At 45.7% G+C, this 14,158-nt stretch overlaps 1 protein-coding gene across 1 annotated transcript in view; it reads left to right on the plus strand.

Annotated features, from left to right (window-relative positions):
• The first annotated feature begins 562 nt into the window (after positions 1-562).
• LOC149358743 (uncharacterized) overlaps positions 563-14,158 on the plus strand; it is a 297,550-nt gene continuing 283,954 nt past the window's right edge. Inside the window, exon 1 of the mRNA XM_089570924.1 lies at positions 563-962. The gene's annotated coding sequence lies outside the window, so the exon portion shown is untranslated. The remainder of the gene's footprint in view (positions 963-14,158) is intronic.

Below are 14,158 nucleotides of genomic sequence, written 5' to 3' on the forward strand. Positions count from 1 at the left end.
GACATACGATGAATTTGAGATTTTCCTCGTCGAAACCGACGGCGACATCGTGCATGGCGTCCAGAGGCCGGGAGTCGTCGGGGCCGTAAGTGCAAAATCCGTGGCGTGGAACGCAAACGTTGCGAATCAAAAACACGCAGCGCTTCTGTACAGAAGCTCTTACTACTTGCTTCAGCATGGTTTTACGAAGAACACCAGAAATTGCGTTGAATTAAGGCGATTTCAATGCCACAGAGAAACCCGGCAAAGCTTCCCCACAGCGTTGTTGGATTGATTGCGAACTTGGCTTGGATCGCTGTAAATATCACTCAAACCATCAAAACATAATTTACTAAATAATGTCGTTTTTTTTTTCTGCTAAAAGCAGTTTATTAATTGTGTTTGCGTTCAAGGTACATTTTTATTACATCATTGTGAGCAATGTTGAAGTCCTAACGATCAGTAACGAAACCAAAACCGCTTAAAGTTTTTCTTGTCGTTCATAGATGGCGCAGCCTTCGCCACCGACAGGTTTGAAACTTGTTCACGTGACACAAGATACCTCCTCTCTCAGGTCGTGGTGGCGAGAGGGAAGCGGGCCGCACAAAGTTCTGACTCAGCTGTGGTCCCCAATGGATACGGCTTGTGTCGAGCGTCGGTCCTCGGCGTGGTGATTTTGAACCGGTGCTCCAAGTGACCATCGCAGCGCTGTGCCACTGGATTACCGCGTCGTGCGCACTTCCATCGTCGCTGCTTCGGCGCCCGGCGCTGCCGTTCTGCTTCATCCTCCCGCTGCTTACTTTTGTGTTGTGCTTCGGCCGAATTTGCTGTGAGCTACGGCGGCGTGCTCTTGTGTTGTGTGTGGCCCGCCGCGGAGGGGGGGAGGTGTGCGCACACGACTTCCTTGCCTGCGGGCCAAGGTTGGCTTGCTTCGTGCGCAGCACCCGAGTACCTCGTCTTCTCTGACATGACCAAGATATGCGGTGAGTGCGTCTCTCCCTCTTAAGTTTCAAATTCTCCTCCAGGGATGGTTTCCTCGGGGAAGGGGCAAACAGGTCCCCGTTCTACGGCCTGCGTACACTGCTTCAAGCTACCGTAGCAAGCCGTGCACCCAAGGCTCCATTTAAATGCGCTGTCCTGCATGATGATGGCATACTACAATGCTACTCGAGGTCTCAGCTCGGCAGGAGCTCAGTAACGCGCACAGATTGTTCACGGATGGAAACACGTTCTCAAACCTCCAAGAGGTGCTCTCTTGTCGCGACGAGCACAGGCGCAGGGGCGAGTTGAAGTAGAGGAGTGCAGTTTGCAGGAACGAGTTCGGTTGCACAAACTGGTTCAGTTGAAGAGGCGAGCCCGTCTGCACAGGCAATCCCGAGTGCAGACGCCGACTTGGCCGAGGCGTGCCGTTTTACTGTGCACTATCAACATCTTAACGTTTGTTAACCCGAGTGCAATGTGCATTCTCTGGTCTGCCGAAGCCGCCATAGCTTTAAACTCAGTAATAATACTGTGCTTTTTATTATCAAGGTATCTGCTTACTGCGATGTATTGTTTAACTGTCTTACCGATGGTAGAAATGGCGTGCACAAATGCATTTAGATCATTCCGGAAATAAGCCTCACTTGCTGTAAGCTGAGCACACCTTATTGTTATACCGCTGGTTTGCAGTTTCATAAAGATGCAACGTGAAAGACACATTAGAAGAAGAATATATGGACCAAGTTGGTTCATCGCAACCAAACGTTGCAGCAATGTTACTTTTTTCCATTGGTCAAATGCTTTATTGCTCTTAACGTACTTTTAGTGTTCTTGAAAAGTAAGAAATAATCTTTGGATGGATATTTTCTTAACCTCAGTTAAACGTCTAAACAACAGGTGCATCCTTCGCTAAAGTAGTAGAGTAACCTTGCAAGCAGGCTTGCCACACTACAATACACCACAGCTAACGCATGAAACCTATTCACTAAACTTCTAGCGGGTAGCACGGCTTCAAGGTTTTACATAGCCAGCCGTGAAGGGTGTCATAAGTAATAGTAAAGTGGAGCATGGGTAACATGCAAAGTTTTGTAATGAAAATTTGGGCTGTGCATGCAATCTGCAACGGACATCATCTCAAATATTTAACTGCACTGTTCTGTTAGTTAAAAAAAAAAAACATTATGCACAAACTGGGGGAGAAATCTGGGACACAATGCTTGAAAATATTGGCAGTTCTTTATAGTTTCGATTTGAAAATTAAATTAACATTTCGAACACAGCACTATCACAATATGTTCATATTGAACGTTAAGCTAACGTTTAGCACGCAGCATGATATAACGTTATTTGTTAACTTTTAACATTAACGTAACGTTCCAATGGTAGCATGTAAAGTTACTGCAACTTGTACAGCAATTTTACAACAATATTCTAACGTTCGGTGCTACCTGGGTACATGTATAAGCTACCAGTGGCAAATGTTTCCTTCGTAAACTTGGTCAAGGCCAGCACTTGGAATGCCTCATTGCGCAGTACATTTCTGCGAGGTGTCTTCTCTTCGCGACACATACGTGAGGTGCCTTTTTGTAATGCATCGATGCACTACTGACCCGAAAGACGCGCGTTCGATCCCGGTCGCGGCGGTCGCATTTCCATTAAGGCAAAATTCTGGAGGTCCGTGTACTGTGCGGTGTCAGTGCATGTTAAAGAACCCCAGGTGGTCGAAATTTCCGGAGCCCTCCACTACGGCGTCTCTCATAGCCTGAGTCGCTTTGGGACGTTAAACCCCATAAACCAAACCAAACCAGTGTACCGATGCAGTGAGGTCGTTACAAGCTGCATTTGGCTAAATTAAACTCGCCGTATTCTCACACAGCAAGCTTCCGGTATCTCAACGTCGCATCTGAACGAATGCAACGAAAACATTTCCGTTGTTTCTCCGAGAGACAAGCATCATCAATGCCCCATGAGTTCCCTCAAGCTTGCCCAGGTTTGTGAATGCCTTGTGGGCGTATCACATCGTACTGCATCGCTGTAATCTGAAATAACCTGCCAGGCTCAGTGTCAGGCTAACCACTCCAACATTCACCCTCCAATAAGGACATGCGTGAACTTATGACTCGCACATGTTTCTCTCCATTCGCTGGAATTGTAATCATACGAGGGGGCGCTGATAAGTCTTGAGCTTCACCCTATTCCAAGTGCGTAAAACAACATTAGGTACTTTGCTAAAAAATATATAATTTCAAAACATTCTGGGCCAGATTTCATCCTGTTGACCTAAGTTTTTCTTTTTTTTTGGGGGGGGGGGGGGGGGGGGGGTCGTGAACCCTAGTGGTCGACGATAGCTATGAACTTTATGTTGTTGAAAATGTTCAAACCGAAAAAGTGCCGCGCCGTGGTTAATTTTCTCTTGGCGCAAAGGAAGACTGCGTACGATATTTTCGATACTCTGTCAGCAACGTTAACGGAAAATGTCGCATCATATGCCTCGGTGAGCCACAGTGTTGCCAGATCCTAGACGGGCCAGTTCAGCACCGAATACGAAGAGCGTCCTGGGAAGCCTGCGGATGTGACCTCATGGAAAATGGTGACGCAGTTCGCGAAATCGCCTTCGTAAACAAAGGGTTATCAACTAACTGCATAATAGAGACGTTACACATTTCACAAGGCTGCGTAGGTAGTACATACAAGATGATGTCCTAGAGAGTACGAAGGCTTCAGCAAAGTGGGTCCCCAGGTACGTCAAGGCTCACCGAAGCATGAATTTATGGCGACTTCTCAGATTTTTCGGCATTTTTTTTTTTTTTTACAACTGCACCAACGAAATGAAACATCGGCCGGAGAGCGCCCGAAAACGAGAGGCTTGCTTCTCCGGGATCGCTGAGTGTCTGTTTTGCCGACCTTCACAAAGCAATCGTACCCTCCGCACATCCGCCCTGACCCACAAATCACTGTCACCCACACACCGCTTTCCCTCAAAGGTAGTAATGGGTGCTTCCCAACTGTTCGTGGGACGGGTCGAGGCGTCCTTCCTTCGGCCTCTAGGATTGTGCCGTGAAGACATCTTGGGGGGAAGTCACTGTCGAGGAAAGGGAAAGCCTCCAAAACCGTTCAGAAAATGACCAATAATGCAACATCCACTTGACTTCCCCGATTTAGCTCCCGGGGACTATGAACTAATTTAAGGTCTCAAGAAAAACTTGAAGGACACACATTTTTGTGCTCGCGAATTTATAGCTGCCGCAGAGAACTAGTTTGATTCACAACGGATCTCCATTTTGCTGAAGGATGCGGAGAAGGTGCAGGGTAGATGTCGAAAGTGCCCAAAGTTTAACTTCTGTGCCGTTAATTTTGCTCAGTAAAGTTCAAGACTTACCGGCATCCCCTCGTATACATACTGTGTGGAACAATGAGCAACTATGTAAAGACTCACGACTTCGCGATGTAGTTGTAAAGATAGAAGACTTACCTATCGCGCAAGGAATTCGGAAAAATATCAAGAAATGTCCCTATGATCGCAGGCTATCTCATTCTCCTGCATCCTCCCTGCGTTTGAAATTTTAGGCGCGGCGCATAACTGCCGCAGAACAAGTATGCCAGCATAAAGAAAGCGGCCGAGTAGCCGGCGTCCATTGCCGCGCACCGGACGTGGCGGTTGTGGCGAGAGGCCCTGCCGGCGCGATTATGGTTTCGTGTGGTGCGTTGGCGGAGGAGTCCGGCAGAAGAGGCAACGACCATTTCGTGTCTCCTCCTTCCCTCGACCTGGGCTCCTCCAAGTTACCTACAGTCATGAGCAGAGGGAGAAGGAAAGGAAAAGAAAGAAAAAAAGAACGCTCTCTTCTTTCCCGTCTTTTCCTTCAAGGCATATCTTTGTTACTCCGGCCCACGGCGATTGGCGGCACCACACCGTGCAGCTCCGCTCCTCTATCTTCGCGGCGCCTTCTTCTTCCCGCTCCTTTATTTTTTCTTTTTTTTTGTCGAGAAGATATAGCGGAGGGGAGGAGCTTCAGGTAGCAAAGCAAAAACGATCAAACCAAGAGAGGAAATGAAACTCTGGGGGGGCGATTTTTAAACGTGTGCCCGTTCCAGCGCCCTCCTCTCCCCGAGCAATTAAGCAAACTCGTCAGGTTCTCGCCATGTGCAAGAGCTCGCAGGGTGCGGGAAGGACGGTGGAGGGGGGTAGTTCTCTGTTTGTTGTTGGCATCACCGAGACCGACTGCCGCCTGTGTGGGTCCCAACGCCGATACGGAGAAGACGAAGAAGACTTGTGTGCTCTTTTTCAAGGCCGAGCCGCACGTGCGAGGAAGGCGGGACGGCAGGTTGAGGGAACTCGAAAAGAAAAGGAAGCGAGAGCGTGTGCTCGCGCAGTCGCCCTCTGAAGTCCTCCTCCTGTGCCGCCGTTGTGTACCTTGACTCGGCTAGACAGTCTCAGCTCCTCCTTGCCGCGTCTTTCCTGCCTCCTCTCGCTCCTAGCGATCTGCGTTGCGCCCGAGGCAGGAAGTCCAGTGATGGCTATGGCCTTGTTTACTTCCTACAACACCTACGACTCCTTCTCCCCTCAAAAATACCTTTAGTCTTCAGTTGGTACGATGGCTGCTGCCGAGGCTTCCTGGTGTAGATCTATGCCGTTGGTAAGCGCCGCTCCGGCACTCAGTGGCAAGACACATTGTATCCTGGAACGGGTGTATCTTTCAGAACTCCTTTTCTCTGCTCCCTTTTTGTCCTCGTCAATAGAATCAACGATCCTTCTCGACCAGTCAAGGAGGAGGAGTAAAATACTTTTTTACACTTTAAATAACAGTGGGAGATAAAAAAGAAAAATGGTTTCTTGCGTGGTTACCTACTGGTCCTGCTCCGTACCGCGCTTGAAGCCTGTCTTGTCTATTCGTCTCATCGTTAATGTCGATAATTTTGTGCTGGAAAAGAAAAAGCCAAAGTCTTTGCCTTCCACCAGGGCTAGGATTTGAGAGCTGTGGCTGTTCCGCGTTCCCTCCCATCCGATAACAACATCTACTCCAATAACCACAGACGGGTCACGGAATGCTTGGCTGACTGTACGGGACGCATTGTGTACAGAGCGGCTACTCACCGCACCGCCAGGGAAGCGCGCTCATTGGCGATGAGGTCGACGCGTGAGTTTTTATTGATGGCGTGTAGAAATACCGGAATGATCTGCAGCCTGAAGAAGTCGTGCGCCACTCCAGCACTGCGCAATTCAAACCATCACACTAGACATATCATCCCTCGCTGAAGGCGTCCAGCCTTCATTTTAATCTCCTGTTCGGGGGCGTTTGACGACTAAATAGATATAAATAAATAAACATTACGATGGTGATGCTCAAACTTTCCACGTGGCGACTTTCCAGGTTACTAGCCTTCTCAACTGGCGCTTATACGTTCTCCCTTACTTTCATCGTATAAGTTCCGCGAACATTGCCTAAAGCTCTCACCACCATCGAGCTTGCTGCACTGCAAAGAACCTTGTAGTTATGCAGTGCTTACACGCATGCTTTCAGACCGCGACCTGAAATCAGACCGCGACCTGAAACAAGCTGTTATTGATAATGTATTTAAAGGAACCTTGGGAGTAGAAGTGAACACGATCGACAAAATTCATCGTATTGGGAAGAAAAAAGAGGGTAGTAATCGGCCGGTAATCATGCATTTTTATGATTCGCGAGAAAAACAGTCTGTGATGCAGAACTGCGGCAAGCTGAAAGGCAGCTCGATAAGCATTAGTCAAGACTACGCTAAAGAAACTGTTGAATTACGAAAGAAACTATGGCAAAGCAGTGAAAAGGAACGAGCAAACGGCAACAAGGTGCAACTGGTACATGACAAGCTTAAGATAAATAATCATATCTACGTCTGGGATCGTGAAAAGAATGAACGGTGTCTGTACCGTACTGAGCAAGTTAAGGTTCCTCGATTCAAAAAGAGGGGAAAGACTGCTAGCCCTACATTGCTTCAGTTGCAAACTTCAGATAAGGCTTCTGACACGGAAAGCGATTCTTCTCGGTCATAGCTCAGAATTCTACTTGTAAACGCCCGCAGTATAGCAAATAAAGTAACTGATTTAGAGTATCTACTAATTTCTGAGAGCCCTGATGTATTGATGTTGACTGAGACATGGTTACATAGCGCAATTAATGACAGTAGTATTTTTCCTCCTGACTACAAGGTGTTTAGATGCGACAGAGATTCCAGAGGTGGTGGCGTGGCTATTATTGTGAAAAGCACTATAAACGCAGTCGCCCTTGATTGCAATGTCTCTGAAACGGTCTGGTGCAAGATCAGCTGTGCAAACATGTGGTATATGTTAGGGACTGTGTACAGACCACCAGCCACTCCGCCAGAATTTTTGGATGGCTTGAATGTATTTCTTAACTCCCATGTAAATGAAAACACAAGACTAATAATGGCTGGTGACTTTAATTTGCCGCATATTAACTGGGAAAGTCTATCAACGGGTAATGCAGAAATAAGGAGCGCCAATAAAATGATGCAGATCATGTTTTCACATAATCTTAAGCAAATAGTTAAAGACTTCACAAGAGTTACACCAAAGTCCCAGTCACTGTTGGACTTGGTTTTCATATCCGGTAGAATACCAGACTATACTGTATCAGTTGAGAATGGTTTATCAGATCATAAGATGGTTTGCTTGAATGTACCGCTGCACACAAGAATCTGTAAGAAACCATATGTCGTGATGCATGTTAAGGATTATGGCCGTGCGAATGACACGTCCATCCTAGACGTTCTGGAAGAAAGCTTTAATGAATTTGAAATAGCATCCAACCGCGAAAGTGTAGAAGAACTATGGGACCGACTTAAAGGCATAATCAAATATTGCATAGATCATTTTGTCCCCACACGTATAAGGAAATCACAGCAAAAAAATCCATGGATAACTAGGAGCATCATACACCTTAAGCGTAAGATAAAAAGGTTAAGGAAGAAAAAAAGCAGGGCAACAGAACTTTCAGTAACGAAACAAATGCTAAAATCTGCATTGGTGGAGTCGAAGAAAACGTTCTTCAATAAAACGCTTACAAACTTCCTTAAAAGCTCGCCACAAAAGTTTTGGCGATATTTCGCAGATAGAAAGAATGAAATAGAACAGATAGTGGATGGCGACGCAGTCGTGACAGAAAAGAAAGATATTGCAAACGTATTTAATAATTTTTTCCAATCAGTTTTCACGAAGGATAGATGTGACAGTGACGGTGATCCTTTAGTCTGCGCAATACAATACCCAATGGAAGACCTACGCATTACAAGGGAGGGCGTGTTCCAGCATTTGCTTAGGTTGGATGCAAAAAAATCGTGTGGCCCAGATGAAATACCAACGGTATTTCTTCAACGGTACGCTGAATGGATGTCGTATTATTTGCAGCTTTTATTCGAAAAATCTTTGCGGGATCATTCAGTACCTCAGGACTGGCGCGATGCCACCGTTGTTCCGATATTTAAAAGTGGCAATAGGCTATGTGTAAACAACTACAGACCGGTCTCGCTCACTTCTGTGTGCTGTAAAGTCCTAGAGCATGCAATAGCAAAACATATTCTGTATTTTTTAGAAAAAAACGATTTATTATGCCCAGTTCAGCACGGTTTCCGATCTGGCCTTTCGACGGTGACACAGCTAATCGAAACTGTACATGACCTTTGTACAGCTACAGATGAATGCCAACAGGTAGATGTTGTATGTATAGACTTTGCGAAGGCATTCGATAAAGTTGCACATCATAAACTACTTTCCAAATTGAGGAGCCTAGGAATTAGTGAAAATGTAGTATTGTGGATTCAGGCATATTTAAAAAACCGTTATCAAAGGGTCAGAATCGGGAAAAGTGAGTCGGGGAAGTGTGAAGTTGTGTCTGGGGTGCCGCAGGGGTCTGTTTTAGGCCCACTTTTGTTTTTATTGTATATTAATGATATTCCGTCTAATATTAACCCACCTGTAAAAATTAAACTATTCGCCGATGATTGCCTAATTTACACGCGTGTAGCCTGCACGGAAGATCAGATCAAACTAAATAAATGCCTACAATCATTAAACTCGTGGTGCCAAAGATGGGGCATGGTAATTAACTACAATAAATCTACATACACTCACGTAACTAAAAAACAGAACGTTATCAGATTTGAATATAATATTGGAGAAAATACCTTGGTCGAGGTGCAGAGTTTCCGGTACTTAGGGGTGACAGTGACGCATAATCTAGACTGGCGTATTCATATTGAGAATATCTATTCAAAAGCGTACCAGAAGCTTTGCTTTCTTAGGAGAAAACTTCCAAACGCAACTAGAGAAATTAAGTTAGTCGCCTACAAAACGTTTATACGACCAGTTCTGGAATATGCGAATGCTGTGTGGAGCCCTCACCAAAAATGCTTAAAAAAGAAGGTAGAAAGAGTACAGCGGATTTCAGCACGTTTTATATGTTCAAAGTATCGCCGTACTGACTCGGTTACAAAGATGATGCAGCAGTGTGAATTGGAAACGCTGGAAATTAGAAGAATAAAACATAGACTCAAACTTTTTTTCCAGATAATGCAAGGGACATTAAAAATAAATAAAGAACATTATGTGAAAGCGCCTCTAAAACGTGGTTCCCGGAAAAACCACAGCAGGGTACTACAGCCTATTAACACACGTACGGATGTGTACCGGTATTCTTTCTTCCCTGATGTAATTGAAATGTGGAACAAATTGCCAAGTGATGTTGTGGAGAGTATGAACGTGCAACAATTTGAGCTAGGTGTTGATATATTTTTGAGAAATGGTGCACAAATTTTGAACTCTGACTCATGATTGCTCATTTATGTATTTGTTTTTGTTCCCTCCCTGTAACGACCCTCATTTGAGGGTTAACAGTATGACCAAATAAATAAATAAATAAAAAATGCTTGGACACTACCTACTGTATGTAGTGCGCTTTTTTGTTGCCACTTTTGTGGAGAACTGTGGGTGCCAGTGCGGTGACTTTACTGTGAGCGGAGAAACAGAATCTTCTCATGGGCGCTCAGATTTATAGTACAGTCGCGCATCTTTAAAACTTGTTCAGCGTTTGGCTAGAAATTGTTTTTGGTAGCATTTGGAGGGCAACGAAGTCGAAAACTGCCCGGTGTCGGCGTCGGCGTCTGTGTGGAGCTTCCATTCGGCAATCGTGGCAGGTGGCGGCAGGAAAATACCCTCTCCACTTGTAGCGGAAAGGAGGAAGAGGCTGGATAACCTTGCAAAAGTGAATCAAAGAAGCAATTACGATTGGAAATGGAATTAGAATAGAATCAGAATTAGAATATAACAGGGGTAGAATAGAATGGGAATCGGAGTAGAATCGTGATTGGAATATAGATTGGTGAGTGAAAGATTGCAGAATCAGAATTCGAATAGGCTGGCGCGTGAAAGAAAAATTCTACCGCATTCCCCCAGCATCAACCCAATTGATCGCCCCTAAATTTCCTTAGCGGTCTAAAGATAATCGCAGATCGATCAGCACCATAACGCCCGCTTAGCGGCGAAAGCTGTCATTGCAGTCAGAGGCATCATCCATCAGGTATTCTTTTTCAGACATTAATCTCCGAAAATCAAGGAGATTCAGGGCGGAAAGAAGGGGAATAAGCCCCCGCTCGAGATCAAGAGAGGATTAGCCTTTGCCCGTTCGTGATGGGATTAAGCGCGCAGAGACCCCCGCTCCTTCCTGGACTAGATTTGTACGTACCTTCCATAACAAGCAGGACACTTCTGGGTCGCCTTGTCGGTCTCGAGGAAATGACCTGGCAAATTTTTTTGTGCGTTGGAGTTATATTCGTGCCCCAGACCACCGCCAACTAGTGACCTACGATTTAGTTCCATTTTTTTTTTGTGCGTGTTTGTGTGCCTTTTTGTGTATGACTTATTTTCTCGTATAGTGAGCTATAGAACTCTTCAGAGTGGTGGCGATTATAAATAAGACGACTACATAAAAGGCCGTGACGTGTGAATTAATTCCGCAAAACAGAGGACATTATATATGTAGCGCAGTTTCTCCTCACATTCGTGCTGTTCGTTGGACGAGCCGGCCTTCTTTAAACGACTGCATATCAACAGGGCAGCCGCCGCGGTGGCTCAGTGGTAATGGTGCTCGGCTGCTGACCCAAAAGACGCGGGTTCGATCCCAGCCGCGGCGGCTAGAATTTCTTTGGAGGAGAAATTCTAGAGGCCCATGTACTGTGCGATGTCAGTGCACGTTGAAGAACCCCAGGTGGTCGAAATTTCCGGAGCCCTCCACTACGGCGTCTCTCATAGCCTTAGTCGCTTTGGGACGTTAAACCCCATAAACCTAAACCAAACCATATCAACAGGGTTTAAGAAACCATAGAGACAATAAAAAGGTCAAGGTTGCGTGGCTGCATTGTTACATTTTGCTGTATTGCAGCTAAGAGGTGTAAAATAGTAAATTGTAGGTTTGTATTTTTGTACGAAACTGTCGGAAAGTTAGCTAACAAGCAGCATTTCTCGGCATTGAAGTTCCTCGAAGTAGCAGTAAGGATACCTTGTAAGATGGAGCGCATAAACGAAAGAAGCAGCAGCTTAACCCTTTAACAGACCGTTTTTTTTTTTACTTTCATCGAAATGAAATATTTTTTCCGCCTAAATGGTATGTTCCTTAAGAAGGATGATTTGTTAGTTTTCCTGTGCAAAATATTAGCGGTAGTTTTTTTGTATGGATGAGGACAATTTCTTACAAGGTGTCATAACTGATGAAAATAGCAACATGGCAATGTCGCGACTTATCATGTAAACTCCCAGAGGGTCGTGGAAATAATTTCGGAGGTGCATATTACGCTTGAAACTGCTAAAAAAAAAGTTGCTACTACAGGTTGCAAAATACGTATAGTTCATTAAAATGGCGGACGATGTGCTACCCCGCTCAATGTTTGGCGAAATATTATTTACTGCGTTCGCTTTATGGCATAAAAAACTCGCTTATATTCGAGGTGAAGGATGAGAAATTCACCTGAAACAAAGAAACTGCTGCCAGTTACAGCGTGCTCTCAGAAAAAGTTGCGAGTTCGCTTGGTACGCAGTTATCTACATAGCGTGTCAAAGGGATAAAGTCATTTACTTTTCAGTCAGTGGCATGCTGAATAGAATGTAACGTCCCGAGTCTGAAAGCGATCTCAGGGAAGCGGGGATGCATCTGTGAATGCAGCTAGGTAAAATCAAATAAACAAAAACATTCAGCCTACATTTTTGGGACAGTCAGCACGGCGATGTTGTGAAATATATCGCTAAAATTGTAGAGAAACTGCTGCTTCAAAAAGAACGGAAATCAAATACAGCTGACGCAGTGAAAATAATGCTTGTAGAGGAGTAGTGTGGCAACAGCAGCAACAACAAAGCAGTAATTCAAGGTCTTAAAGCTAGCATAGTTCTAAAGAGAAATAACAAAATCGACGCTTCGCTGCAGGCACAAAAAAAAAAAAACAAGAAAGAAACGGCTCACTTCTAGAAACGAATGCCGCGTATGCGGCGTATAGCCTTGTTCGTTCTTTTTTTCACTTCACACGCGATCTGGCAGCTAACCGATTTTATAAGTTGGTTCACGCCCGCATATAACGGGTATATGTAATAGCTGTGCTGTAGAGATTCGAACCGGAGATTAACGCTCTGCAGGCTACACAGAGCCTTCGCAATGCGAGGCGTTGAAACCCGTGTCCTTTGGAATCGATAAGTGATCTCTTCTTTGCCGTCAGCGCTCTCGAAAAGAGCCCCGTAATGCGTTTGAAAAATGTATCCGCGGTCCATATTATGTCCCGACGTGCATACTGAGGCCCGCTTCGTGACGCGTTTATTAAACCTCTCGGTAACTTCGAGCACATCGGGCGCGATTTTTCATCGCTGTGCAACGACGAATTAAGCCTTAATAATGTATCGTGCGCCGTCTCGAGACGGCAGTGCGCTCTCCGAAGAGAGAGAGAGAGAGAGAGAAAATTGAGAAAGAGGGCAAACGACGAGAAGAGAGAAGCGAGACTTGGATAGCTTGGATGTTTAAAAAAAAAGTAAGAATTGAACGCGCCGGAGGGCAGCGAGCGGCCGCCGTGTAGAAAATGAACGCGAGGACAGAAAGTGAGGAAAACATAGTAAAAAAGGCTTCTTATTCGTGCCGACGGATTCTACGCGGCAGCTTCCAGACCTGCATAATAAAACTTGTATCCTCCCTGTATACCCGTAGCATATGTGCACGGGCGTGTGGGAGAGCACAGGCGGCCGTGTTCGTTCTCCTTCTGCGCCATTTTCTTTCTTTCTTTCTTTCTTTCTTTCTTTCTTTCTTTCTTTCTTTCTTTCTTTCTTTCTTTCTTTCTTTCTTTCTTTCTTTCTTATGCCTTTATTTGCTATTCTTTTCTCGTTTTTCTTCGCCAGCTCGCAATATACCTCTGCCGGCATGTTCGCGCTGTAATCTAGACGCGAGATGCAAAGAGAGACAGGAGGGAAGGCAGAAAAAAACCCTGCTTTTGTTTCACGGCGAACGCGACTTGCACCAAGGATGCGCTCGCTGTTGCAGCGCCGGCGGGGAAGGAGCTTATTTCACGGTGGCGCAGGCCGGGAGATCGCTTTCGGAAAAGCTTTCTTCTAGCGGCGGCGCCGGCGAATTGCTTCCGCCGTATAAGCGCTCGCACTCTTCGCGCACCCGTGAACCTCGGCGTCATGAACCTCGCCTCCTTTCCCTCTTCTTCTTCCCTCCCTTTTTTCCCCCTACGCGCGTGTATATACGACATTATAAGACCGGCGCGCGAGAATTCGTGTATGTGATAGTTTCTTCTTGGTTGTGTTCTTGCTGTATTGATACAGTGCGCAAATATGGGCGACTTTGTTTTAACTCGGTTCGCGCTTTTCCTTCGTCGCTCCCCTGCCTCTTTCTGTCTTGGAGAAGCACAAAACAGAAGCGTCTTCGTTCGTTCCGCTCTTAGGATATCTTTGCTCTCTTTCGTTCTCACGCTTTCTCTCTATCCTTTCTCTCGGTATCTGGCTTCTTATCCTGTGAGACAAGAGTGTGCCAGCTTGTGAAAAGCCCGCCGGGGAAGAAACCGGACTAGCACGGCTTTGGACACGCGCATTCTGCCACTTTACGAGCAACGCTTTTTGTCTGAATTCGTCTGTTATCTCGGTTTCTCTCTCTGTAGCTCGTTTGGCTTACTTTCT

Source organism: Amblyomma mixtum, chromosome 2 (assembly GCF_055824585.1).
Source record: "Amblyomma mixtum isolate Tamu chromosome 2, ASM5582458v1, whole genome shotgun sequence".
NCBI classification, from domain to species: domain Eukaryota; kingdom Metazoa; phylum Arthropoda; class Arachnida; order Ixodida; family Ixodidae; genus Amblyomma; species Amblyomma mixtum.